Source organism: Acomys minous (assembly GCF_964271855.1).
Source record: "Acomys minous genome assembly, chromosome: 1".
Lineage (NCBI taxonomy): Eukaryota > Metazoa > Chordata > Mammalia > Rodentia > Muridae > Acomys > Acomys minous.
The window spans coordinates 171,446,954-171,474,866 of NC_140483.1; the positions used below are offsets into that span (position 1 = coordinate 171,446,954).

The following is a 27,913-nucleotide window of genomic DNA, read 5'->3' on the forward strand; positions in this document are numbered from 1 at the left end:
TGGCAGGGAAGTCAAAGCAAAGAGAGCCTAAAGCAAAGGGCTGCATCACGCCCAAGTGCAGAAAGCACAGAGTGATGGGTATTTGTGCTCAGTTCACTGTTTCTTTTTCATACAGAGTGGGATCAAAGGCAAGGAGTGGCCACACCTACTTTTAGGATGGTTCTTCCCACTGAGGTTCAACCTAATCAAGAAAATACCTCACAGGTGTGCTGAGAAGCTGGCACATTCTGGGAAAGTGCCTTAGTCACCGTGCTCACTGGCAAATAAGACACTGGTATTGCTCAGCAGGATCAAGTCTTTATTTCTAACAGTTTTGACTGGAAGAATAATTCTTAAACACCACAGCACATTTTTAAATACTCATTTTTCCAACCATAAGCCTCTTTCTTTTCCATCTGTGCATTTTTCATCTCGTTCATCTTTATAAACAATTTGGGAACCAGTGTTTACATTATTTTCATATCTAATTTCAATCGTTTTTATTTAAGACAAATACTCAAGCTCCATGAAAATCTTCACTTGTCTGTCACTGTCACTGAAAGCACAAGAATGCCACCCTGTGATGTGCTAGCCACCTGTGTCAACAGGGATCCGGAGACACATCCCCTGGGGGATGAACAGAGAAAAGAAGGAATCCAGAGGGAGGGACAGAATTTCTTCCTGAGGAAAGGATACTTGCTAAGGCAAGAAGCCATACGGAATGCAGAACACCACATGACAGTATGGCTGTAGGTCTCAGTAAGGTAACAAGAGGGGCTAGGAAAGCAGTAAGTCCTTGACCCACTTGGGACTGGCCTGTAGGCAAAGTAGAGCATACACACACCCAAGGGAGAAGGCCTTGGTGTTTGAGACCTTAACATTATGAAAAAATAAATTTTGGAATAGGGTAAATAATTCACCAGAAAAAGAAATAGTGGTGCTACAACAACACACAACAGAAAAACAAAACAAACAAGCAAGCAAAAAAAAGCACTGGGAATCCAGCACAGGGGAAGGGCAAGAATAAACCAGGGAAGAGAGACGCCTTCGTTAGAACAACTCAGACGGACTCAGCTGAATACAGGAGCAGAGGGCAGGATCAACAGAGGCTCACTCTCCCAAAGTTTTTCATCTGAGGCACTGGATATACTGTGAGATCGTTAGCTGAAGCAATAGCAGCAGATAAAAGAAATATCACAGCTTTCTAGACTGCTGGAAATGTGTTCCTTATAGACATACTGAATCTGAAATGGCTCTAGAAAATGTCAAATGATAGAAGATAAATTGCAATAAAGTACAATTTGTCATTTAGTTGTTTTCTTTTGGAGATGTATCTACAACTGCCAAAACCTTCACAAACACGCTGACTGATGGACAGAGCAGACACTGCACAACCATGTGCTGAGTGGCATGCAGAGGAGACACAGCACAAATGTGAGTTGATGGCCAATTGCTCATGAAAATAACCTAAGGCTAGAGAGATAGTGGTGAAAAGCAATCACAATTTTTGCGGAGCACCTGAATTCAATTCCCAGCATGTGCATACTGTTTTAAACCATGCATAACTTCAGTTCCTGAAGATCCAACATCTTTTTCTGACCTCCAAGGGCACAGACACACACGTGGTGCACATATATACATGCGTGCAAAGCACTCATACACATTAAAGTCTTTTTATAAAGCTTAAAGAAGGCAAAATGACATCAAGTGGACATCAAGTAAATAATCAGTAGTCTCTAAACTGTTGCTCAACCTAAAGACCAACAAAGAAGGCAAAGACGGAAAAGAGAACTGAGAATTGAGGCTAGAATTAAACAGAAACAACTGAGATTAGAACTAAGCAGAAAGAGAGACACCTTGGAACACACAGCTCTAAACGGGATATCTACTGGCTCCCTCCTGTCAGAGCTCAGGGAATCTGTGGAAGAGTAGGTGGAAAGAGTGTAAGGGGCAGAGGGGATGGAGGACAGTGGGAAGACAAAGCCCTCTAAGTCAAATGAGCAAGGCCCCCATCAACTCACAAGAACTAAAGCAGCATGCACAGGGCCTACATGCGTCTCTGTACCAGGTCGTCGGCATATATGTCACAATTTTCAGTTGAGAATGTTTATGAGATTCCTGAGTTGGTCTTGATTCTTGTGCCTTCTCTTGGGGCTCTTCTCCTCTTGTTGGTTTGCCTTCTCCAAGTTCGATGTGATGGTTTTTGTTTTATCTTACTATATTTTATTTTGTTATGGTAAGTTATCAATTTAGAAGCCTACTCTTTCCTAATGAGAGACAGAAAGAGTGTGGGTAGAGAAGGGACGATCCAGGGGTGGGGAGGAACTAGGAGAAACAGAGGGAGGAAAAACTGTAATCAGAATATATTGGTGAAAAAGAATCTATTTTGGTAATAGGAAGGAGAGAGAACTGAGGTTCGAAACCCAAGATAAATGGATATTTGAAAATATAATGCTACAAGTAAGAACTAACCTGGTAGGAAATCTCTGTTAGACTCTTTATGCTTGAGCAGGCTGAAAAGACCAATTTGAAAAACACTTGTTATTGTCAAACACTAGGCAAGGTACAGTATTGATATTCACCTAAGCCAGATATAATGACATAGGTCACTAATCGCTAGTGCTTTGGATGATCAGAAGTTCAAGACCAGCCTAAGCAACGTAGATCACCTTTCTCAATGTAAAGGGTGCAACACGCTGGGATATAGTTTATAGTAAGCATTTTGCTGTTCAATTGCCAGGAATGCAAAAACTACTTAGTTTATACCAAATTTGGTATTGATATATTGGTATATTGATATACCAAATTTCACTCATTTGATAGCACTTTGGTTCCTACACTAATTAAAAAATACTAACAGGAGATAATCTTAATAATAAAAGCTGTTAAAATTAGGGGGATATCAAAGTACCTTAACTAAAAAGTCAGTCATCTAAAGGGTAAATTTAACAATCTTAACAGAATAAAAAATATTCCTATAAATTCCAAGAAGGGATAAGGCTCACTTATTAGGAAATGAGACTTATCTAAAAGAGAACATCTGCCATGATCTTAGTCACTAAACCAAAGCAAATTTACTTTTGGATCTTCTTAATTACATAAGCACACACCCAGGAAGAAGATCAAATACTACAGGAAGCACCTCCCATGATCTTTACTAAATAATTGCTAGAAAGAACATTGTACTATTCTGAGAGTAGAGACACTATCCCTAAATGGACAATGAGCTCAGCCCTTAGCAGCAGGACTGCTAGGGGGAGAGTGAGCAAAGGCCATGCATAGCTTGCTGGCAAGGTTCCAAGTAGTTCAGATAAGGAGAAACTTATTTAAAATATAAGGTAATATGACCCTAATCATGAACCTTAGGTATATCAAGATCAATTAGCATCAATTCAATTCCCTAATTACTGATTCACTAATATGATAAACTACATTATTTAGGTACCAAATGCAGTTCTCTAAGAATCTCTGGTTCACCTTGATAAGTGGTATTTTTCTCTTTGAAAAATGTTTTTTGTTTTTTCGGGTTTTTGTTGTTGTTGTTGTTGTTGTTGTTGTCGTCTTTGGGGGGGTTTCAGTAAGCATGTCTCTTTACTTAAATAACTCATCTACTACTTAATTATATTTATTAACTGTATTTTGCTAACACCCATAAGAACACAGCTGATACTAAAATGCTGTTCGTTTTGTTTTCTATCACACTTTCAACTAAGTGGTCAAAAAGTAGAAACAACACATAACACTAAACGTGACCAAGCTGGACAGGTGGCCAATCCCCGTGTTTCAAGCACTTCTAAAGCAGACACTGATACCCTCTCTCAAAAAACCAGAGATAAAGATGACCCAAAAAATGCTCACTGAGTGCAGCCAGCAGAACACCTTTTCTAGGCCCAATGAAGCCACCTCTTTTTGACTGAATCTTCCTCACAGTTTAGATGCATGCTCTACAGTGCTGTGTTGATCAATATGGTAGCCAGGAGCCAGCATATCTATTTAGCTTCTGAAATATAGCAAAAACTAAATGATGATATTCTGTATATAAAATATAGAGATGACTTCAGAAACTTTTTTTTTTAAAAGGAAGACAAGCAGTTCATCTGCAGTTCATATTTTATTGTATATTTAAATGATATTTTGAAATTTTGGACTAAAAATATACGACTGTTAAATGAATTCCATCTAATTTTTAATTTCTCTGTATTATGGCTCCTAGGAATTTAAAAATTATGCATTTTAGAGCTGAAGAGATGGTTCTGGGTTAAGAGCCCTTTTTGCTCTTGCACAGCTCCAGATTTCTGTTCTTAGAACACATAGTGGATGGCTCACAACTGTCACTCCAGTTCCAGAGGGCCAGATACCCTCTTCTGGCCTCTGTATGAACCCACAGGCCCCTGCATCTGTACATGCACTACACACACACATACACACAGACATATACACACAGACACATATATACACACACATACACACACACACACACTCACACACACACACAAAAACACACTCCTTTGTAATTGCTCATGTCTCCTATATTTTTGCCAGACAGGCTCAACCTAGAATAAAATGGATTTCAGTTCATCCTATCTCTCATTTTGGTATACTCCATGGTCTTGGAATATTTATAGAATTCCTATCATTTGTATAATCCCAACACCAAAATACTCCTTTACTGTTTAGTGCCTTACAGATGCTTCTTATATAAGTTTTTAAATGATTTTTAAAATATTAAAGATATGCACCAGGCGTGGTGGCACTCACCTTGAATCCCAGCACACAGGAGGCAGAGGCAGGCGGAACACTGTGAGTTCAAGGCCAGCCTCACCTACAAGGTGAGTCTAGGACAGCCAAGGTTACACAGGGAACCCTTGTCGCAAAAAAAAGAACAACAACAAAATAATAAACTATGAAAGTACATGAGGAAATTTGGCACCAAGTCTGCAAATAAAACAGGATTCACTATGCAATCTGCTATACTCAGACCCTCACAAGGAAAGATTTCTTTTACTTATTTACTTATTTATTCTTACTTATTCACCTGATATTATTAAAATTTAAAGATCTTGGATCCTTTTATTTTAAAATTCTACTAGAATTTTTAAGAATAGTTGTTACAGATCTTGAAACATCAAGTAAAAAAATCTAATAAAGACACTGAAATTCTCTGACTATCCAAAAGTAGCCTAACCTTAAGAAGACTGAACACACACTCTGCCAAGCATAAAAGTCTGGTGCACACTAAAACACAGGGATCAGAACACGCTCTCCTAAAATATGCTCCTTTGGCATGAGTTTTGTTTTGATCTGAAGGCAATGAGTACCAGAAGACACAGAAATATTCCTTTCCAATCCAAATGAAGCAAAAATTTCCTCTTGTTTAAAAATAACACAAACTGTTATAATACACATACACTTTATTGTTACTAGTAAAGATGTTAGCCTTTCCTATGCCAATAAAAGAACAATTCTTACTGTACAACACACACACACACACACACACACACACACACACCTGTCCCCTCAGTCTGACCATTTCAGGTGTTCAGTTTTCTGTGTAGCCTTGTTACAAATAAAATTACAAGCATTGATTATATGTGTATGGCCTTTTTGTCTTCTGTTGTTTTAATTCACAATTCTCAACTATAGAACCTTAAAGAGTAAAGTTTCTACTCATCCGCAAAAGAACAAATATACTGTGACTAAACGGTAAAAGCACAGAAAAATCGTAAACCATTAAAATCTCTTAATGGTATATCCACACTCAATGAACTAGTAGTGAACAATAAAATAAACTAGGTTGCAACTATAAATAACTTTAAATTATTTTAGATTGAACTCTGAAATAATTATATAATGAAAAAGCTGGAGCCTCCTGCATAATCAATCCACAGAGTTTAGTCAACCTTTGTGAATGTCAGCTCATCTGCAACGATAGAGTGAGCTGTTGGTCCCTGAAGAAAGGGCATGGGTAGGTAAGGGAGGCAGGAAAGAAACACGAACGGTCATAAGGAAACGTTTTAGGGTAACAAATACGCTAAGCAGCCTCATGCCTCCCTAAGAAAACAAGAAGTCTGAACCTCCTGGGTTGAACAACTATTCACGGTAGAGAGGCCCAGACCATCCACTGTTGTCTCCAATCAGCTACAAGACAGACTGAAAATGCTTGTGGAGTTGGCCTGATCCCTTCTATACTCAGCAACCTACATAATAAGCAGCACTGCAATACTGTACATGTGTGCATGTATGTAAGATCCATGTGCATAGCCCTGTGCATGTCCCTGTGTATGCTCACCTGTGCCGTGAGTGGCCTGAGCCTGTGGAAGTCAGAGGTGTGCCTCGGGTATTTTCCTTTCATCACTCTCTATCACGGACCTTAAGATTTAGAGTTCATGAACTTGCCTAAACTAGCTGGCCAATAAGCTCCAGGGAGCCGCCTATGTCCACCCACTCTACCCCTGATTGGATGGATGGCCCTACCAGTGTCATTTACATAAGTACTAGGGGCCCCTAACTTTGATTCTCATGCTTAAAGGGTATGAAACTCATCAACTGAGGCATCTCTCCATCAAGCCCATGCTATACTTTTCTAAACTGGTACAGGAGGACTGCATTCAGTACTCCCAAGAAAATGGTGAACATTGTAGAGAAAGAAAAGAAGGGCCAGGCAACACTCTACTAAACTCTACACACACGTATTCACACACTCAACTAAACTTCCATCTGTATTCACATCTAACACCCTCAAAAAAGGAGCTATGATAAAGCAAGTATTTATAGTCATATATATATGTACATATATGTGTACATATATGTAAGGTATATATATATGTATACCTTAAATAGTAATCAGTAGAAAAATGATCTATCCACTATGTACTCAAAACTACAAACAGTAAACACTTAACACAACTTGTGTTTTTCCTTAAAATGATGTGTATACGTGTGTGTGTGTGTGTGTGTGTGTGTGTTTAGTTTAGTTTAGTGTGTGTGATTTCCATCTTTCTTACAAATGTTTCATTTCTCACTTTTCCCTCATGCATTTATTTATATCTTAGACGGGAGATAAAATAGTTTTATAAGTGTAAAAATATTAAATAAATAACGATAAGAATTTCCTAAACCCAACAAGTCTAACTACCACAGGGGGGGAAAAAAAGAGGAAGGAAAGAAAATGTAAGAATGTCTGTCTCCATTTGCTCTTTTGTTTCGTTGGTTTTCTTCACCCAGATGGCCAGAACTAGAAGAATGGCTTTTGCATGTCTCTGAATCATCAAATGTAATTTCAACATCCAAATGACAGCTTTTATCATTTGATTACATATGATTACTCTGCCTTTTTAATCTTCTATTTTTTTCTAAAAAGGAGAAATTTTCAAAGGGAGGGAAATATTATGACAAAGATTAGGCCATAAAACACACGTGGAGCACAGCTTCTAAATCAGTGCAATTGTGCTAGGTGTGAGAGTACGCGCCTACACAATCCCAGCACCACACAAGTGGAAGCAGGAGAATGAGGGGTTCGAGGCCAACCTCAGCTCCATAGTGACTCAGAAGACAGCTGAGGCTACCTGAGGCCCTGTCTCAAGAAACACAAAGTTACAAACTGTGTTATTCTAATCAGACACAAAGATTATCATGCTTAAATTAGCATTTTTCTTTTTTAATGGGCTTGTTTTACTATTTTTAAGGCTTAGAAAAATAGTTTAAGGAAATCATGCTTTTATAAAACACTAAAAAGAACTACTGTTCTATCTATCGTCAACAAGGAAGGGCCCTACACATGCAGCACCCAGTGAACACTTACGGAAAACAATCGGCCTTGGGCCAGAGATAAAATAGCCTTTCCTCAAATAGCACCCTCCCTTTCCTACCAAGCATCTTATTACCAGAATAGTGCTGAGACTACGCACAGGCCTCCTCTGTGACCATCTCCCTCACCCTGGGCTAGCACACTCTTCTGGGTCTAAGCAGCTTGCAGACTGGGTTTCTCCAGGAACTTTCTTAATGCAGTTTCTCCTTCCCATACACTCCAAGTCCTTAGTACATAAAATTGGACTATATTTGGAGAGTTTCTGTAAAGAAATAATTAAGGTTAAATGGGGCAATGGTGGCCTTAATCTAAAGAGAATGGGCATCCTCTTAAGACGAAATTAGGTCAACACATGCATAGAGGAAAGACCAGAGAAGTCAGCCATCTAGAAGACAAGGAGACAGAAACCAACCAGCTAAACGTCACGCTTGTTGAAGGCTGCCCCTGAGAACCAAGTACATACATTACAGTTCTCCAGCTGTCAAGTCCACTACACCAGACTGGGAATGGGATGACTTTTTGTGCATACCCAAAACTATGTGGCCATGGAAACAAGCACCGAGTAGAAGCCAGAGAGTTTTGAAGCACATGAAAGGAGAGGCTGCACTGCCTTGAAGGGAGTGCTGGCAAAAACAAGCACATCTGCATGACTTTCTGATACCGCAAGATGGAAGTGATGAACACTGGGCAAAGCAACACTCAGCCTCTACTTCTATGCTTCCTGCCGCTTCCCCTTCATCGTCCATACATAATGGAAGTAACTTACATTAACAGCAGCATCAACAACAAAACCCCATCACTTCATCATGTCCAGAGACCTAATGGGCTGCAGGCTGCTTTTTTATGCTTCTCAGGACCACATGTAAGAGCTTTTCATTCTCCACTGTGATGGGTGAAGATGTCAAGCTTCCAGAGTACTGCCTTGTATTTACTATGTACTTTTCCTTCCGCCCCACCCTAACCCTGCCAGTGCCCAAATGCAACAAGTTCCCAAAGCTACCTATTGCTATCCAATTACTCACCAATTACTTACCAGTTGAAGGCAACTGGTAAATTAGCAACGATTTCTTCTGTTTGCCTTTCTTCCCAAAGAGCCCCACTAAAATCACTTAATTATAATGTAATTTTTTTTTGTTTTGGTTTTGAGGGACAGGGTCTCTCTGTGTTAGCTTTGTTGGACTCGCTTTGTAGACCAGGCTGTCCTCAAACTCACAGCGACCTCTGCCTCCCAAGTGCTGGGATAAAGGTGTGCACCACGCCCTTTTTGCCATACTAAATAGTTCCTCAATTTTGTGTACTCTTAAACTTATAAGAAAAAAAATACCTTTCTTAACAGCAAACTGATGCTTGAAACAATGTAACAATAGCAGATGTAGATGTAATCCAACCTAAGGCCAAATGTCTATTTTTACAAACTCACAGAAGTGGGGCATGTATTATCTTTTCCCAAGCACCATCTAGCAATCCCGAATTCACTGAAAACTCGTCTGTTTCTTCATTCTTGAGTGTAAATCTTTCTCTGGCAGATGGGGTGTTTATTCTACCATATTTGGAGGCCTATCCAGTCCAGTATGTCAACTTTGCCTCAAAATATTTGATGAAATTCAGACTATGTTGGCCATATTATGGCTGTAAAAAGTGGAGCCAGCCTGCAACTCAACTCCAGTCAAATCTATGATGACAGACTTGGAATGTAATTTGAGGAATAATCTTTCTCTCACTTGGGACCAGGACTGTTACCTTCCCAGCAACTCACTCTTCCCTGCTCAGCAGCTTCTGGGTCCCCTAATCTTACCTCCAGACCAGTTTGCCAACTTTATTTAAATGTTGAAAATGCCAACCAGCATTCAATAAGCGCAAATTTGCATTTCTAAATTATCTCTCTAGTAACCTCCAATCTGCAGAGAAGTAAGTATGCTGTATAGACAGCCTTTAACTCCCTTATGATGTATCCCATTTAAAAAGCATCTAAAATTCAAAGACACCTCTAGGGACCAATAGATCATTTTCTGTGTGACAGGAATTTGGAGCACCCTAAAAACAAAGTTAACTCTTTCACCAAGCCACCACCAGGGTTCTGTGGTAAAGAAGAAAGAAAGGAGAAAAAATAGTAGAAGAATCCAAGGAAGAGAGTAACTTGTGAAAGACACAGCCCACATATGAGCTATTATCAGTATGTTCAATAACCTTCGCATCAATTTTTGTTTATTTATTTATTTTTACAAATGAGGTGAGAAAGGAAAGTTAAGACAACTTACGGGACATCCCAAATTAGCTTTATTGGATCCAGGGACAAACAATAGCCCAGGTGCACATATACAAAACTTTATATTACAAGTTCAAATAAAAAATGTTAAAATTTTATTAGGGGTTTAAATGCAGTTGCTGATCTGTATTTTATGTCTCTAAAATCGTAACACTGGGTAAAATTGAATAATTTGATTGTTACAAAAGCTCTATTGTATCTGAACAAATACTACGTGTAAAAACCTCTCAACCTCCCAGATGCAATCCCTTCTCGGTTCCCAGATAACTAATTTTATAAAGGGCATCCTAAACTTAGGGCTATGGACACACAAAGGTTATGAGACAACACAGCCATTCTATAACACAGGATGTGGTGGCCTGGGCTCAGGTCTCAGATACGTCCCCTGAAGACACTAAAATAATAAGGCAAGGGTTTTCCCTCTTCCTGGTGAAGTCATGGTCCACTTATCTGATGCTAGAAGGAAAGTCCAGCCTCCGCCCCCAGGCCCCCGCGCCCGCGGCGTCCTCCCCCGGCCGACCAGTCCCCTCGCTCCCGCCTCGGTTGCCGCCGCCCCCTCCTCCACCCGACAGCCTGTGACCCGGGAAGGAACTGCCCAGCCCCGGAGCCCCAGGAGAATACAAATCCAAAGCGCACCATCGAGCCCCGCGCAACACAAAGCGTCTCCCGCACGCAAACGCACCCCCCAACCAGGCCTCAACCCTCCCGCACTCCCCGCACCGCCTGGGCCCGTGCACAGCAACAGGCGCGCAGCTCGGGGCGCAGGCCGCGGGGGGCAAGGGGGAGCACAGCGGGGCGCGCGCAGCTGGGGAAACTTCCAGAGTCCCGGGGGCAGAGCTCTCGGGCGGGGCCGCTTACCCGGCTCGGCGGCGCGGCGCAGAGTCCCGGGCTGGCCAGAGAGCCGGCGCTCCTCTCCGCTGAAGTCACGGCCCTGGCTGCTCGGGCTGAGCGCGCACGCTCACGCGTGGCCTGGAAACCGGAGCCCGCGGCTGGCCATCCCCCGCTGCACGCCGACCAGGCTCCCGGAGGCCGCGGGGCTGCGGGAAGCCGTGACGCCGACCGGGCGCGCTGGCCAATCAGGGGCGCGGCCCAGCCGCCGCCGGGATGGAACGGCCGGCGCTCAGGCCTCCAGGCCCGCGTGGGTGATGGTCAGCGCGAAGGCGTCAGGGCGTGGGGCAGGCTCCTAAGTGTGACTTCCAAAGGAAATGCCTTTTTTAGAATAAGTATTTCCCAAGTACTACGTGGGGAAATGCTTGTTCTAAAATGTTGCTGATATTTTATCAAAAATTTGAACTAGGCTAAGTATGCAGTGTTTTTGTTTTCTGCTCCTGGCCTCTGGGAAAGATAGCATCTGTTTGGAGCTTTCCTAATTCTTCTTAAGGAATGCCCTTTGCACTAGTGGTCAGTTAGAAGCTCCGTGGCCAAAGGAAGCCCTTTCTTGAGAAGTTACTTAGTACATACATCAAGGTGCAATTTTAGCCTGGTGAGCCAATTAAAAGAAAAAACAACAAAAACAGAAAACCCCAAAACAAACCAGCAAACACCTGGAAGTCCTTCCTGTTTTTTACCCTTTCTGTTGACTTCAGTTCTGGAGTCCCACAACCCACCCCCACCTCTGCCCTAATCCTAACCCCCATGGAAGAAAACGCTTTTTTTGTAAAGTCTACTATTAGAGTGTATGATTAAAAATTCTCAGAATTTAAAACATTTACAAGAATTGCCTTTAACGCTGAATAAAAGTATACTATTTTTCCTTTGACAGACTTGTAACTTCGTTTTGTCTACGAAAAATCAATTTGCATTTATCTAAATCTACTAAATATCTAAGGAGAAATGCAGCATATAAAATACACAAGGCTCAGAATGAAACTGATGGCCTTCAATGGATATTTTTGCCTGCTAATGAAAGTTGATTAAAATGAATTCCCATAACCCAAGTCCTCAGTTCCCTTGGTTCCACAAAATATGAATCAGCATAGACTTGCACAGCAGGAAAATACAAACTGACTGGATGTCTTCAAAGTTTGTGGCTATGAATCAGTTCAGAGTTTTTTGGTTTGTTGAAAATGAAAACTTAGTTAGGATGAGGGACAGTTCATCCCACCTTATCTTTCTCTCCAGCGCGTCTTTTCTACTTAACTTTCCCATTGGTTCTGTCAGGTCTCCCATCTTGGCAACAAAGGCAAAGAAAAGGAGAAGAGCGGGGGCGGGGCTCTCTCCACACTCTGACTTCCCCCAGTGCCTTCTTGATCCCAGCCATGGAAGAAACCCTGTCTTCTGGAAAAGGCACTGCACGGACAGTTATCTTGATGAGGGCACAGGCCTTCTGCTGCCTAATTCCATGGGATATTTTTCATCGCGTAGCTCCTGTTCCTCTCATGCATTCACAGCAGCTGAACACTTTTGGAACCCTTGCCTCTTTCCCTCTTGGCCTTTTTGTTCCCCACTTCTGATTTCATTCAGTCAAATCTTCTTTGGTTTTGTTCCTTATTTTTAGGTGCAAATGTGCTGGCTTTGATGGTTCTTTTTTTTAAAATAAGAAATAAGTCTATAAAAATAAGTCTATAAATTTTAGAATAGTAAATGACAGTATAGACCCTGTGCTAGAACTCATAAGCAAGAGCTAGATTGTTAGGCTTCCTTGTCTTCTTCACTCCACCCCTCTGTCTTTGCCACCTTTAAATACTGGAATTCCTCAAGATTCAATTATGGATCCTCTTTCTGTCTTAGGTGTACTTGTAAATCCATTTTGACTTCCACTAGGTCATCAAATGGCCAAGAATTCAAGCATTTATTGAACAACTATGCCTGACCATACCCTAACTGGAACTGTAGCATCTCTGCTCTAGTCTGGCCTTCCTGAATACTTCAGGGTCCCTTACTTCTACAGCTTAGGATGGATGCATCATGATAAATTCACATTGCGGAGTAGTTTTTGCTTTGTAATATGCATCTTACTTTATAATTGTAGATTTACTTTTGTAAAAACATATACAATGCTTCAGTGCCTCTCCTCCCTCTTAATCCATAAACTCCAAGAGAGGACAAGGCAAATTAAAGCCTCAGAGCCTAGCCTCAGAGCCTAGCAAAACGCTGGCGTTCAAATGGCAAAGAATGAATAAATGACTGTAAGTGTGTACATTCATGAAAATAACTTAGAAGCTATCCCTGAAGTGTTTGACCCCCTGATGTGTGGACTCTGTTGTTTTGGGCCTTTGGGATGGCAGCACATCATGTGAGCGGTGTGACAAATCAAAACTGCTTACCTGAAGGTAGGAATGACGGAGAGGAAGGGGCTGGCTCCACTACACCCTTCAAGGTCATGAGCCCAAAGACATAAAAGCCTCCCCTGAGCATTCATTTTTGAAAAGCACCTCTATATGCCATTATCACCAAGTGCAGAACCAAGTCTTTATAATATGTGGTCCCTTGGGTTGTGTGGACATTTAAGATCCAAAATGCTGCAACCCACATTGTTACTCCCATTATGGGTTTCTTCTGTTCTGCAGGATGGGGTTCGTGAAAGTTGTCAAGAGTAAGGCCTACTTTAAGAGACACCAAGTGAGATTTAGAAGGCAGTTAAAAGGTAAAACGGACTACTATGCTCAGAAATGGCTGGTGATCCAGGACAAAAATAAGTACAACTCACCCATATACAGGATGATAGCTTGTATAACTAACAGAGACATCACCTGCTAAGTTGCTTATGCCTGCATAGAAGAGGATAAGATAGTCTGCACAGCAATATGCACAGGAACTAGCAAAATACAATGTGAAAGCTGACCTGACAACTTATACTGCAATCTATTGTACTGGCCTGCTGCTGGGCTTCTCACTAGGTTAGGCGTGGGCAAGATCTACAAAGGCCACATGGAGGTGACTGGAGATGAATACAATGTGGAAAGCATTGATGGTCAGCCTGGTGCCTTCACTTGCTATTTCGATGAAGGTCTTGCCTGAACTACACTGGCAATAAAGTTTATGGGGCCCTGAAGGGAGCTGTGGTTGGAGGCTTGTCTATCTCTCACAGTGTCAAATGATTCCCTGGCTATGACTCTAAAAGCAAGGCATTAAATGCATAAGTATGTCAGAAGCACAGCATGGGCCAGAATGTTGCAGGCTACATAAGTTACCTAATAGAGGAAGATGAGGATGCATATAAGATACAGTTCTCTCAGAATACAGAGAACGGCATAACTCCAGACATGATGGAGATGTACAAGAAAGCTCATGCTGCTGTCCAAGAGAATCCGGTCTATGAAAAGGAGCCTACGACAGAAGTGAAGAAGAAGAGCTGGAACCATCCCAAAACGTTCCTTACCCAGAAAAAGATTTGGCTTCTCAAAAAGGGCAAGCTCCCTCAGAGCTCATGAATGGGTTGCTGAAAGAAGCTAAAGCTATTTTCTATGAAGACTTTTATCATAAAGATAATAAACTAATTGGCCAAGTAGCTATTTCTGTGTTAAGGTGTTAATAATGAAACTATGGGAAACAACATGAAGTTACAAAAGCAAAGGAGTAGGTAATTTTATTTGGAACTTTTTTGAGAGAGAGAGAGAGAGAGAGAGAGAGAGAGAGAGAGAGAGAGAGAGAGAGAGAGAGGTGTTTCACTGTATATTATCTCTGGCTGGCCTGGAACTTAGATCCACCTGTCTCTTCCAGGATTAAGGGCAAACATCACCACACCTCGCTGAGAATTTTTTCATCCCACAAAACAACAAGCTTAGTGTTTTGTTTGTTTGTTTGGGTTAGGTGGAGGAGAAGCACATGGCTGGCGTGGATGGAAACTTGGCCCAGATGATGATAATTAGCAAGTATTTGGGATAATGGATGAGAGGTAGCTTGATAGAAATTATTAGAAACAGATGGTATGGGATCGGGGCAGGTATGGGATACCCACTACGGAAAGTAGTTTAGGGGATTAATGTATGCCCTGCCCCAGGATAACTAAGGCTATTTTAAAATATAACAGTTGTCTGTGTCCTGATTGATTGCTAGTGGGTTAGAAAATAGTGCCATAATAATAACTATAGGGCTAATAATAAGTATTATTAGGCCATACTGGTAAATTCATCTCAACAAGTGATCCTTCAGATTGCTGGATCTGGTGGGCAGTCATCCCATGATTATAGCACATAATTCTCCCATGCATTTACTACAACCAGAGGATTAGTGGGAAGGGGCTACTGCAAAGTCGATCTTGAAAGCAAACAACTGATGCTGATCTATGGCTGTAATCCATTCGAGAATGGCAGTGAAGTTCAGATTTAAGTTAGAGCAGAAAGGGCAGGGCATTTTCTATGTTTCATTTTATGCAGATGTTGAAAGGTACCTGCCAGACCTATAGGGAAATGACTTAAGGGTCATCAGATTTACATGGGAAAGTACTTGGGGTAGTTTTTATGCCTCTTAAGGAATAGCCTCCCATCCCACAAGAAGCAAAAACTGTCTTCCATAGTTTAATCCAATCTCAGTAGTCTCTGTCAGTTGCTGTTGCTTCACATACAGCAGGTAAACAGCTACTGCTCCTCTATATCCCCCAACCTAAGATAATGTCTGAAGGCTGGATGGTACTAAGGGGAGCCCATCAGTTCCTCAGGATGGTGAAAGTTCACCTACCTACACTGGTAACTGCATATTAACATGGGATACATACTGAGGCTAAAGGCCACTCAACAGTTAGTTTCCTCCATCTGAAGTTAAAACGTGTAAGTGTAATACAATAATCCATGTTATTAATGCTCCCCCTGCCCCTACAAAAAAGTAGTAGGTTTCTCACTGGGGACCTGAGTTTCCCAAGATTAAGTCTTGTCAGTCTCAACAGTATCAGGCATGAGAAGCAAGCCCCAAACCAATCAGAAATCAGTTGGCTACCCACTTACCATTCATGCCACTGTCACATACTTGGCATATCTTGCTGTGCTGACAATTACTGAACACAGATATCAGTGTTCACAGCTTAGTCAATCCACCAAAGACATTTTCCTCACTGACAGTCTTCATAGCATTCTCAACACTCTGAAACCTATCTAGCGGTGAAGAGCTCCCTTATCAATACCAAGCCAATGTCTCCATGTCCTGCAGACACAGCATGTGCTGTCTTTAGAATAGAGTCTTACCGTCAAGTTCTGAATAGCAATGACAATACAATGTCCTGTCTTGTTTTGTGCTCTCTTGAACACTTGAGGTATCACATACCTGACTTTTTGTCAGCTTGTGACTTCTGGAAGGAGCATTATCTCCTGTGCGGGTAGCTCCAACTAAACTCACACACACACACACACACACACACACACACACACACACACACACACAGAGTTGTTTGTTTTCTTAATCTTAGCCATTCGGGCTAAGGTAAGGTGAAATTTCAAGTAGTTTTAATTGCATTTCTCTAACAGCTAAGGAGTGTGTGTGTGTGTGTGTGTGTGTGTGTGTGTGTGTGTTCTGTTCCCCATCACTCCTCCTCCTAGCCTGCGGTTCCTCTTCTCACTTAAACTGCCATCACCATTACTCTCCTTTTCCTCTGCATATTACCTACATTTTCCTCCCTCCCTTAAGATATTTATTTCTTGCCCACCAATGACTTCTATAGAAGTTACTTTTCTCTTGATATTATTAAAGCACTATTACCAATACAACTTAAAGAAGGAACAGTTTATTTTTTGTTTGTTTTATTTTGTTCTGGTTTGGGGGGGTTGGTTTTTTTGTTTTGTTTTGTTTTGTTTTCGTTTGTTTGGTTGTTTTTTGTTTGGTTTGGTTTGGTTTGAGACAGGATTGCTCTGTGTGTAGCCATGGCTGTCCTGGACTTACTTTATAGACTCATTTTTGTCTTGAACTCACAGAGATCTGCCTGCCTCTGCCTCCTGGATTCTGGGTGTACAGGCATGCTTATGACAGCCTATAAAATCTCAAAGCCCACATCCAGTGATGTATTCAAACAACCATGGCCCCTCTATAGTTTTCCTGGATTCTACAGATGCTTCCACTTAAACTTATAGACCTAAAGATTCAACATTAGAATCTACATGTAAGTGAAAATGTGATTTTTGTCTTTCTGGGTCTGGGTTACCATGTAGAGACCAAACCAACGCCATTATATACAGGGTCTGAGAACTTGACTCACCCCACCCCCAGGAGTTTCCAGGGAGAGCCACAAACATACAGCTAGCAACTGTTCTTAGGAGCTTGCACCCAGGGCCACCAATCAGAGCTACAGGTCACAGTGACCAGAACAAACGAAAAATTCCCCTCTGAGGTCTGGCCCTGGTCCCCTCGCTTAGCCCTGGTCCCCCAGCCAATCAGCTTAAAGGGCAACTTTCTGTACCCTTCTACCCTATTATGTAACAGCAAGGCTTGAAAAAGGCTTGGAAACCCTCCCCTGCCTGCAGTGTTTTCCTTTAAAAAACCTGTTCCCCTAGCACTAGGGACACCATCTTCCCTACTCAGGAGGGGGCTGACATTCCAAGCTCTGAGCTTGATTAATAAATGAGACCCTGCGTAATTTGCATCCAGCTGATTCCTGGTGGTCTTTGGGAATTTTACAACTTGGATATTACAACCACACTCAATTTAGTGTTTCCTGGTTCAATCCATTTACGTGTAAACTTCATAATGCCATTTTGTCTTCATGACTGAGTATGATTCTATTGTGTATGGGTACAAAAACTTCATTCTCCATTAATCAGCTGATGGATATCTAAGCTGCTTCCAATTTCTAGATATTTTAAATAAAGCAGCAATAAGCATGAATGAGCAAGTGTCTCTATAAAGAGCTCAAAAACTAAACATCAAGAAAACAAACAAGGCAACTTAAAAGTGGGGCATGGAACTGAACAGAGAGTTCCCATAAGGAGAAATACAAATGGCTTTTAAAACTTCACAATCCTCAGCTATTAAAGAAATACAATTAAAACGACTTTGAAATTTCACCTTACTTCAGCCAGAATGGCTAAGATTAAGAAAAAAAAACCAACAAGTAAATAATAAAACAAAACAAACAGCAAGTGCTGATGAGAACGGGGCAAATGGGAGGTCATAACTCTGTGCCCTGTTGGGAGTAGAAACTAGTGTTTCTAGTGTGGAAATCAGTATGGCAGATCTTCAAAGGGATGGAGAGGCCAGAGAGATTGCTAAACAGTTAGGATCGTTTTCTGCTCTTGAAGTGGACCCAAGATCAATTTCCACCATTCCTAGTAGGCATTTCACAGCTGCCAGTAACTCCAAATCTAAGAGATCAGGTGCCTCTGGCCTTCACATGTAACTACACACATCTGCACATGCACACATGAATAAACATACACACATATATACACACACTTAAAATTAATTTACTATAAATAATTTTTAAAAATTAGAACTGGGTACACTATGTGACCTAGGTATACCAATCTCAGGCAGATTATCAAACAACTATTTTGTGCCATTCTTATATAAAAGAAGTTTTTGCTCACTTCTCTATTAGTTTAAAGTATTTGATAGTATAATTGATCAAGTATAATCATAAAATAAGCATATATAGTTTTATGTTCCAGCTACTCTATAATTCTCAAAGAAATAAAATGTTTAGTCTTGTCAGCTGAACAGACACATTCAGGAGATTACATTTTCTATCAAATGAAAACCAGATGTTTTGATTTGCATTTCCCTAATAACTAAGGACTTTGAGCATTTCTTTAAGTGATTCTCAGCCATTCAATGTTCCTTTTATGAGAATTCTCTATTTAGCTCTGTACACCATTTTTTTAATTGGATAATTTGGTTTGGGGGTGTTTAATTTCTTGAGTTTTACATATATATATATATATATATATATATATATATATATATATAGAGAGAGAGAGAGAGAGAGAGAGAGAGAGAGAGAGAGAGAGATTGGATATTAGCCCTTTGTAAAATATAAGTTTGGTGAATATCTTTTCCCAATCTATAGGATGTCACTTTGTTCTGTTGACAGTGTTATTTGTCTTACAGAAGCTTTTCAGTTTCATAAGGGCCCATTTACCAATTATTGATCTTTGAGCCTGAGCTATTGGTGTTCTGTTTAGGAAGTTGTCACCTATGCCAATGAGTTCAAGGATCTTCCCCACTTTGTCTAGTCCTTGATTTTAGTGGAATTTCTTTGAGTTTCTCTCCATTTAATTGAACGTTGGCTCTCTGTATATAGACTTGCTGTATATAGCCTTTATTATGTTGAAGTATGTACTTTGTATCCGTGATCTCTCCAAGACTTTAAATATGAATGGGTGTTGGATCATGTTTAATGCTTTTTCAGCATCCAAGAAGATGATTCTGTGGTTTTTTTTTTCTTTCTATTTGTATATGGTGGATTACATTGATGGATTTCCATATGTAGAACCATCCTTGAATACTTAGGATGAAGCCTACTTGGTCATATGTACCTTGTATCCCTGATATCTCCAAGACTTTAAATATGAATGGGTGCTGGATCATGTTTAATGCTTTTTCAGCATCCAAAGAGATGATCCTGTGGTTTTTTTCTTTCAATTTGTTTATATGGTGGATTATATTGATGGATTTCCATATGTAAAACCATCCTTGAATAACTGGGATGAAGCCTACTTGGTCATAATGAATGATATCTTTGATGTGTTCTTGGATTCAGTTTGCAAGTATTTTATTGAGTATTTTTGTGTCAATGTTCATAAGAGAAATTGGTCTGAAGTTCTCTTTCTTTGTTGGGTCTTTGTGAGGTTTAGGTATCAAGGTGACTGTGGCCTCATAGAATTAGTTTAGAAATGTTCCTTCCATTTCTACATTGTGGAATAGTTTGAAGAGTATTGGTATTAGCTCTTTTTTTAAGGTCTTTAGAATTCTGCACTGAAATCATCTGGCCCTGGGCTGCTTTTTTTGTTTGTTTGTTTGGGAGACTTTTGATGACTGCTTCTATTTCTGCAGGAGATATAGGATTATTTAGTTTGTTTACCTGATCTTAATACAACTTTAGTAAGTGGGATCTATCAAGAAAATTGTCCATTTTATTTAGATTTTCCAATTTTGTGGTGTACAGGCTTTTGAAGTAAGACCTACTCATTCTTTGGATCTCCTTGGTGTCTGTTTTGTCTCCCTTCTCATTTCTGAGTTTATTGATTTGGATAATGTCTCTCTGCTTTTAGTTGGTTTGGCTAACGGTTTGTCTATCTTGTTGATTTTCTCAAAGAACCAGCTCTTGGTTTCATTGATTGTTTGAATTGTTCTCTTTGTTTCTAATGTATTGATTACAGCCCTGGGTTTGATTATTTCCAGCTATATACTCCTCTTTGATGTGTCTGCTTCTTTTTCCCCCTGGGGCTTTCAGGTATGCCCTTAAATTGTTTGTACAAGATGTCCCCAATTTTTTTATGTAGGCACTCAGTACTATGAACTTTCTTCTTAGCACTGCTTTAATCATTTCCCAGTGATGGGGAGGCATGTGCACAGAGGAATGAGAAGCAGGCTATCTGGATGAGGCCTGATAGACTGTAGTCATATGGTGGGGGATGAAGACCCCTCTGTCAGAGGTCTAGAGGAGGGGAATAGGGCAGAAGAGGAAGGGAGAATGGGAATAGGAAGATTATAATAAATTATAATGAATAAACAAAATAAAATAATTTTTTAAAAGAATAGAAAACCAGAGGTTCTATTAGGTGCTTCCAAAAACACAGCCTTTATTCAGATTTCTTAACAGTGGTGAGAAACACGCAGGTAGGTGTCTTTGCAGGACTCTGAGGCTAGCAATGTACGTTTAAAACCTTCTGTCCCCTCAGGTCCAGGAGACCAGTGTCACCACCATCTGTCCTCCTCCAGCATTAGGCAGCAAGTAGTACACATTTCTTCCCTACTGTCCATACTTTGAGCTCATTTATCCATAGAAAATATAAGCAATAGCACTAACAGAAAGGGATTGCTTGCATTGTATAGTATCTTTTGTACGTAAAAGTCTTCCTTTGGCAAAATGTACAGAGCTGGAGAGGTGAATCAATGGTCAATAGTCCTGGATGCTCTTTAGAGAAGCCATATTTGAACCAGCACCTACATGGTGGCTCACAATCATAGTCTTTCCTAGGGGTCGTGCGATTTAGAGAGTTCCAGTTGTGGAACACTGAACCATTTCCATTACCATTTCCAGCATGATTCCTAGTAACAATACTTCAGTTAAGTGGAAACTAGATGGCATGCTTGCAGCTCCCTCTGTCTAAGGGTAGCTAATGTCCAACGCATGTCCAGTTCTGCTTTATTATAATTGGCAGAAATATTCTTAAACCTCATCTACTGGCTGGATGACTTGACTTTATGGCTTTAACTGGTCTGTAGTTTCTCAAGGAAAGGAAATACAAAAAGAGTTTATTTTAAAATAAAAATTGTAGATCGTCTTTTTTTTTCCTTATTTGAAATAGACAAGACTTGAAAAGGGAAGGTAGAGATGAAAGAGAACAGACACAGTATATGAGTGTGGGAGAAAGCCCTTTGGGGAGAAAATGGGACAAAGAATCCCAGGGATGAGAAAAATGTGAAATTTATTTCTCTTTTGAAATGGCTTAATTGTCCCTCTTCATATAACAAACTGCTTACAGCACACACGGCGGAAGCTCTGAACCTATCAGTGTGTTCAATGGTGTCTAAGTCCTCTGAGGAAAGAAAAGGCCTTGGAGGCCATGACCTTCTGACCTTGAATTCAAATGCTTTAGGGGACACTTCATTCTGGTGAGCAAGGGCATTCTAAAGCATTTGAATGAGGTTTGATTTGAGGAGAAACTAAACACTATTTCAGAATCTCTGTCTCAGGCCATGCCAGAGACCAGAACATTTTGGAATCCATCTGCACAAAACATTTCTTTTCTACTGTGCATATTCTGAGGTTATAAGTCTTTGTCCCCAAGAAATATAAGCAATAGCACTAGCACAGATGGGCTACTTATGTTGTAGAGTAACTTTCTTAGCTAAAAGTCCTCCTTTGGCCAAAATGTACAGTTCTGGAGCTGGCGACATGAATCAGTGGATACTAGCTCTGCGTGCTCTTTAGAGAACCTGTATTTTATTTCCAACACCGACACAGTGTTCCACAATCTTCTGTAGCGTCAGATCCAGGAGACCAATGCCATCATCCATCCTCTTCAAGCATTAGGCAGCAAGTAGCACACAGATGTACATGCAGACAAAAAACACCCATGCACATTTAAATAAGTAAGTAAATAAATAAATACATAAATAAATGGTAGTTAGGAAAAGCAGCAAAACAGAAGTCTGACAGTGAAGATCTTGGTCTTACCAAGAAATGTGGTACCACTCACATTGCACAGAAGTACAGAAAGAGACTGAAGGGCTCTTTGGATGACACAGAACTACAGACTAGTTTTTTTCTTGCAGTTTACTATAAGGCTGGCAATTCTGTTCTAACTATAATCTGTAGACTCCTGTTTCTTTGTATCTTGCCTTCCTTCTGTCTCCAAACATGCTAAAAAATTGTGTCACTATGCCCTGGGAATAGAAACATTTCCAGTAGGGAGGAAGGATTACTCACGTCACGCGGGAAATAAAAGATGCAGGAAGACACAGGACACTGAGGCAGCGAAGAGACACACAAAAGCCCCTACCCAAGGCTAAACAAACAATAACAATTGCTGCAAAGAGAACATTCTGAGCAGATGAGCTGCCCACAAGCTATGCACCTTTTCTGAGTTGTCACCCACAATTCAGGGTGGGCTGTCTGTGATACTACTGCTTTTCACCCGTGTCCCTGAAAGTAACCCTAATAAGCCCGCTGCAGAATTCTCTCCTTGGCTTTCGTCAGTTCTTCATCTGGGGTTAATAAATGATTATTCCTCTCTATGCCCCCACCCCCCAGCTCTTCCACTCCCTCCACACCCCACCCAAGGTCCTTGCTGGTCTGTTTATGTTTGAAATGAGACCAGCTGTCCTGAGACTATTGTGCATCGGAAGACTTGTCTGTTGAGTCCTGTGCTGCATTTTGATGAAGGAAGGTCATATCCTGGTGCCTCAAAATTTCAAGATGAGAAAGTCTTCCCTGCAGCTGAAGCTACAAGTATGTCCTTAAGACATTTTTAGGTGACATTTTTTAAGGAAAAGATGGATGGCTGGTTGGTGAAACTTTATGTATAAACTACAAGTCTCTCTCTCTCTCTCTCTCTCTCTCTCTCTCTCTCTCTCTCTCTCTCTCTCTCTCTCTCTCCCTCTCTCTCTCTGTCTCTCTCCCTCTCTCTCTCTGTCTCTCTGTCTGTCTCTCCCTCTCTCTCTGTCTCTCTCCCTCTCTCTCTCTGTCTCTCTCTCTCTCTCTCTGTCTCTCTGTCTGTCTCTCTCTCTCTCTGTCTCTCTCTCTGTCTCTCTCTCTGTCTCTCTCTCTCTCTCTCTCTCTCTCTCTCTCTCTCTCTCTCTCTCTGTGTGTGTGTGTGTGTGTGTGTGTGTGTGTGTGTGTGTGTGTGTAGGGGGCAGGGAGGACATTCTTCACTCCATTATACTTGGTATTTAAATGTTTCCTAGCTCTCCAGTAGTTCTGGCTAAATTATCTTTCCCCTTTTCTGTAGCACTCAGCCTGGGGCAATGGTCCTCCAACTATTTGTGAATAATAAGGATTTGGGGATGGTGGTGTTGTATTTTGTTTTTAATTCTGATGTGTTCGGATGTTTTTTTTCCAATGTTTTTTTTTCCAATGTTAAACTGCTACAGATACTTGTAAAGGTTACATTTTGATTTCTCTGAGGGCCAAGCTTTGGAAGCCAGGCTCTCTAGGTCTTCTGTAAGTCAGAGACATCTACCTAGCTAAGAGGCTTATTCGTATTGCTCAGTCCCAGTGTTTAAACCTTGAGTTTAAAACCAACCTGAGCCACATAATAAGCTGAAAGTCAGCCTAGGGAATGCAGCAAGACCCCAGACAATAGAGAAAGAGGAGAAAAGGGGGAGGGAAAGGGGAGAAAAACACACCAGCTCAGGCACCACACCGGAACTACTACCAGCCAGTATCTTTCATGTTGACCATGTCCTAAGGTGATTTATTCTCATTTTAAAGTTCACAGTGAGAGTTTCCACTCCTTTATCTTTGTTTTATGTTTTTTGCCTTCCAGGAATGTGCTACTTACTGGCTTCAACAATGTTCTTTCTTCACAGCTTCAAATGACTAGAATTGTCTGGTCCAGGTCCTGGATCAAGTGTCACCTCTGTAGAGACTTCTCGGCTCTCCAAAGAGAGTAGGGGCCTCTTGAGTATCACATCACTCTATCTTATCTTTGTATCATTTTCCAGTATCTAGAATTACTGTCCTCTTGTCGCCCTTGCTCTGCCTTCCCCAGTAGGATACAAGCTTCTCTTCTTTGCCTTGTCCCCAGCTAGCTAGCACCACACCTGAGAGGCGAGGGCATGGAAAGCCACCTGTACTCTCCTGTCTTCCCAATGACGCCCACTCCCCTGCTAGCTGCTACTGCTGTGGTCTCTGACTGCTGCCTTCTCCATACAGTGGAAAGAGCCATTCAAACTGGCTTATAAAATCAAAAGGGTGTCAGCTATGTACCTCTGAGTGTCCAGGGTTAAGTGCAATTATCAGACAAAGTTCAGGAAGGGCTCTGGCCTCCATGCCTGACTCTTTCAAGTTCTGCCCTCTGCTTCCCACCTAGGCTGGTAACTAGACAGCCATGTCAGTTTCCACCTATCCCATCCACATGGGAAAATGGGTAGAGACTGCCAATGGCAATTGTTCTTTTAAGGGTAAGAAAACTTCCCTTCAGTGGTCCACACCCACCCCCACCCCCACCCCCACCCCCGAGACATTTCTCTAGCATTTCTCAGCCTGAGCTGGTCCTGTGTCTCTTCTAAATATTCAAGCAGACCATAGAGCTATTTTAAAAAATCTAAAGCACACAAATATGAAGGTTGTCATCAAGTGACTAGGGAAGCAACATATGACTCTGTGTCTGTCTCCAGCCTCCATCACACTGTCTCCTTCGTAATGTTATCTCTGCATGCCCTCTCCTCAGAGGAACCTCAGTTTCCTCAGGCTTTTCATGGCAGCCTCAGACTTCCAGAACAAATCCTTCAAAAACTGGCAAGACTGCTGCTTGGCTAGTCTGTTCCAGCCTGCATGTATTCGCTGGGGGCAGTCACAAAGGCTTCCCAGGTATCGGGAGAAGGAATATAAAATCTATCTCTGGAATTAAAAAAAAAAAAAGAAACTATCAAAAAAGCAGACATGCTTTAAAATCACTGTGAATCCTTTTGTTTTCTAGCTGTTTGTGGGTAGTAGAGCATTGCCATCAGCTTGGACTGTTAAACACCTCTCTCTCTCTCTCTCTCTCTCTCTCTCTCTCCCTCTCTCTCTCCCTCTCTCTCTCTCTCTCATGTTGCCCAGGATGACCTTGAAGTCCTGATGCTCCTGACTCCACTTCCAAAATGCTGAGATTACACATGTGCACTCCCACATCTCCAATCTGTTTCATTTTAAATAATCATCTAATCATCATACATTCTGTTTACAGCAAAGCTACCTTGCTCTCATGTTCAGACTGATAAGCCAGCTTTAGTGGCCCTAACTTTTCTATTTACTGCTGTTTCTGACATCTCCAGCATTAGAGTACAGATCTGCAGATTAAATGAAAAGGAGTCAAAGTGTCTATCCACTCTGCTGGATGACAAAAATTTCCTTCAAAGGCAGATTAAATGAAAAGGAGTCAAAGTGTCTATCTACTCTGCTGGATGACAAAAATTTCCTTCAAAGGCAGATAGCCAAGACTTGCTTTATCTGTTTCCCGGTGATTTAATGAGTTATTTGGAGACCTCCTCCACACTCTTTCCTTGAATCTTTGCCCATTATGGGAATGATGTATGTTCCCACTGATCTCATAAAAATGCCCTTGAACTTCTACTTTTCTGGTACACCCTCCATGACTTCTCCTGCCAGAGCCCTATACATCTCAGAATACAGTCTCAACATGGTACTAGTTTAGACCTAAAAACCTTTCAGAGACCTGAGGGAATCTCAACACAAACAAATCTGTGATCTGGAACCCATGGCTATGCTGACTTCCAAATTTCAGCTTGTCCCTGGAGAGCTAGGCACTAATCTCCTTACTCCCCAAATTCCAGGGACCCACATCAAGTCTCCAAAGACTTCCTTACTGTGATTAGTTTTAATAGCTGCACCATGAAAAGCCTAATGGATTTTACAGTAAAGATAAAGTGCCTCCCATTTAGTAAAACATCCAGAATCTCTGAATAATTCTTTTGAAGATGCCCTGGTTTTATCTAGGGAGGTAGTGAGGAAGCAAGACCTTGCCCATTAGAAGGAATGTCACTCCCTACCAAATATACAGTTTCTCCAAAGAACTTCTCACTCTGAAAAACATCCTTTGAATTTCTACTTGCAGTGTAGCCTGGAAGTGGAGGAAGGGTGGAGGGGAGGACCTACACTGAGCAGCGCTGGGGCTTTATCCATCACTTCTACTTAGCATGTGGATCAAATAGCCCTTGATCCTCCAGGTTTAGCCAAGTTTTATCTTTATTCTAATTGACATTGAAGGTGCTTCTGCCATCCTACGTGAGAACCACATTGTATACTTACTTATTTCATGTATCACGTTGTAGATTGCTTATTATTGGAGCACAAACCCATTTTCTTATTTCATCTGTCACATTGGATCACTCAGGGTTGTTGTTGTTGTTGTTGTTGTTGTTGTTGTTGTTGTTGTCATTTGTTTGGCTGGTTTTGAGTTTTGTCAGATCGCAGAGAAACAGGACAAATGGCCAACTGTAGTGCCTGGTAGCATACCAGAGTGTCTACTTGGCCTCTAGGCTCACTCAGTCCCTGTGGCTCCTCTTAGAACTTCTTACCCCTTCCCCAACTTTAAACTTTCCAGCTTAGGGGCTTCCCTTTCCTTAGCCTGGTTTCTCTTTCCTTTATAACCCCGGCATTGCAGCCTTGGGCTCTCTTTCTTCTCTCTCCCCCGCCCCCCTCTCTCTTATTGCCCTCTCTTCTCTTGGCTTGTGCTTGGTTCTCTAGGCTTGCCCCTCCCCCATTCTCTCTTCTTTTCCTCTCTTGCTCCCCTGCTCCCTCTCCTCTCATCTTCTGCTTCACCCTTCCAAACGCCCCGGTGTACTCTTTCTCATATCTACAACACAAACCTCCTCCTCAGCCTCACCTTGGAGTGGCCATGACCTCATTTTCATCCACTTGTATTTGTATAGCCCTATAGTATTTTTTAAAGTTATTTTTATATGACTGAATGTTTTGCCCTCTTGTACACATTTGCACTTAGACTGAGGCCTGTTTGGAACTGGGGTTGCTGACAGTTACAAGCCACCATGTGGGTGCTAAGTACTGAAAGCAAGTCCTCTGCAAGAGCACTAATTGTTCTTTACCCACAGGCCACCAGCTAGGAGCTCCCTGCTTGTGTTTAGCTTCCAGGGTGGACAGTAAAGAGCAAACATCGAGTGTGCCTGTCCCATACCCCGCTCCCCCAGGGGTTGCACTTCTACTATTGGCTTAGCCCATGTCACAGACAGAAGTGGGAGGATCAGCCAAGACACTTAAAAAGGGTTTTAATGCGGGTGGAAGGGCAGAACAGGGTAAACTCCCTCATCTAGCTAAAAGCCTACCAAGAAACCTATATGGGGGTGAAGTGGTTCTGCAAAGGAGAACATCTGTGAAAGGTCTACTTTCTGCCTTGAGTGTGCCTTGCAACCCAGTCCACTATCCATAAGTGCGGGGGATCTGTCAGGTTGATCAATTCTGCTACCACCCAGGCCCCGATCCAAGGCTCTGATTCGGCCTACCCCAACATTCACTCATCTATTAACTGCTGGAATGTGAAGGGGCCTGTCTGGCACATCCAAAGCTGCCATGTCTCCATGACACAGGGCAA

At 41.5% G+C, this 27,913-nt stretch overlaps 1 protein-coding gene and 1 pseudogene across 13 annotated transcripts in view; one reads left to right on the plus strand and one right to left on the minus strand.

Moving 5' to 3' along the window:
- The window catches only part of MPDZ (multiple PDZ domain crumbs cell polarity complex component), a 152,047-nt gene extending 140,866 nt beyond the window's left edge, over positions 1–11,181 (minus strand). For 5 of the 12 annotated variants that reach the window (XM_084789387.1, XM_084789384.1, XM_084789383.1 and 2 more), the window contains exon 1: positions 10,911–11,181. The gene's annotated coding sequence lies outside the window, so the exon portion shown is untranslated. The remainder of the gene's footprint in view (positions 1–10,910) is intronic. The other 7 variants (XM_084789388.1, XM_084789386.1, XM_084789385.1 and 4 more) reach the window with 2 other exon arrangements.
- Positions 11,182–13,562: 2,381 nt separating this feature from the next.
- Positions 13,563–14,425, plus strand: LOC311606952 (large ribosomal subunit protein uL18-like; annotated as a pseudogene). The gene has a single exon. The product of its transcript is annotated as a large ribosomal subunit protein uL18-like (transcript).
- The last annotated feature ends 13,488 nt before the right edge of the window (positions 14,426–27,913 follow it).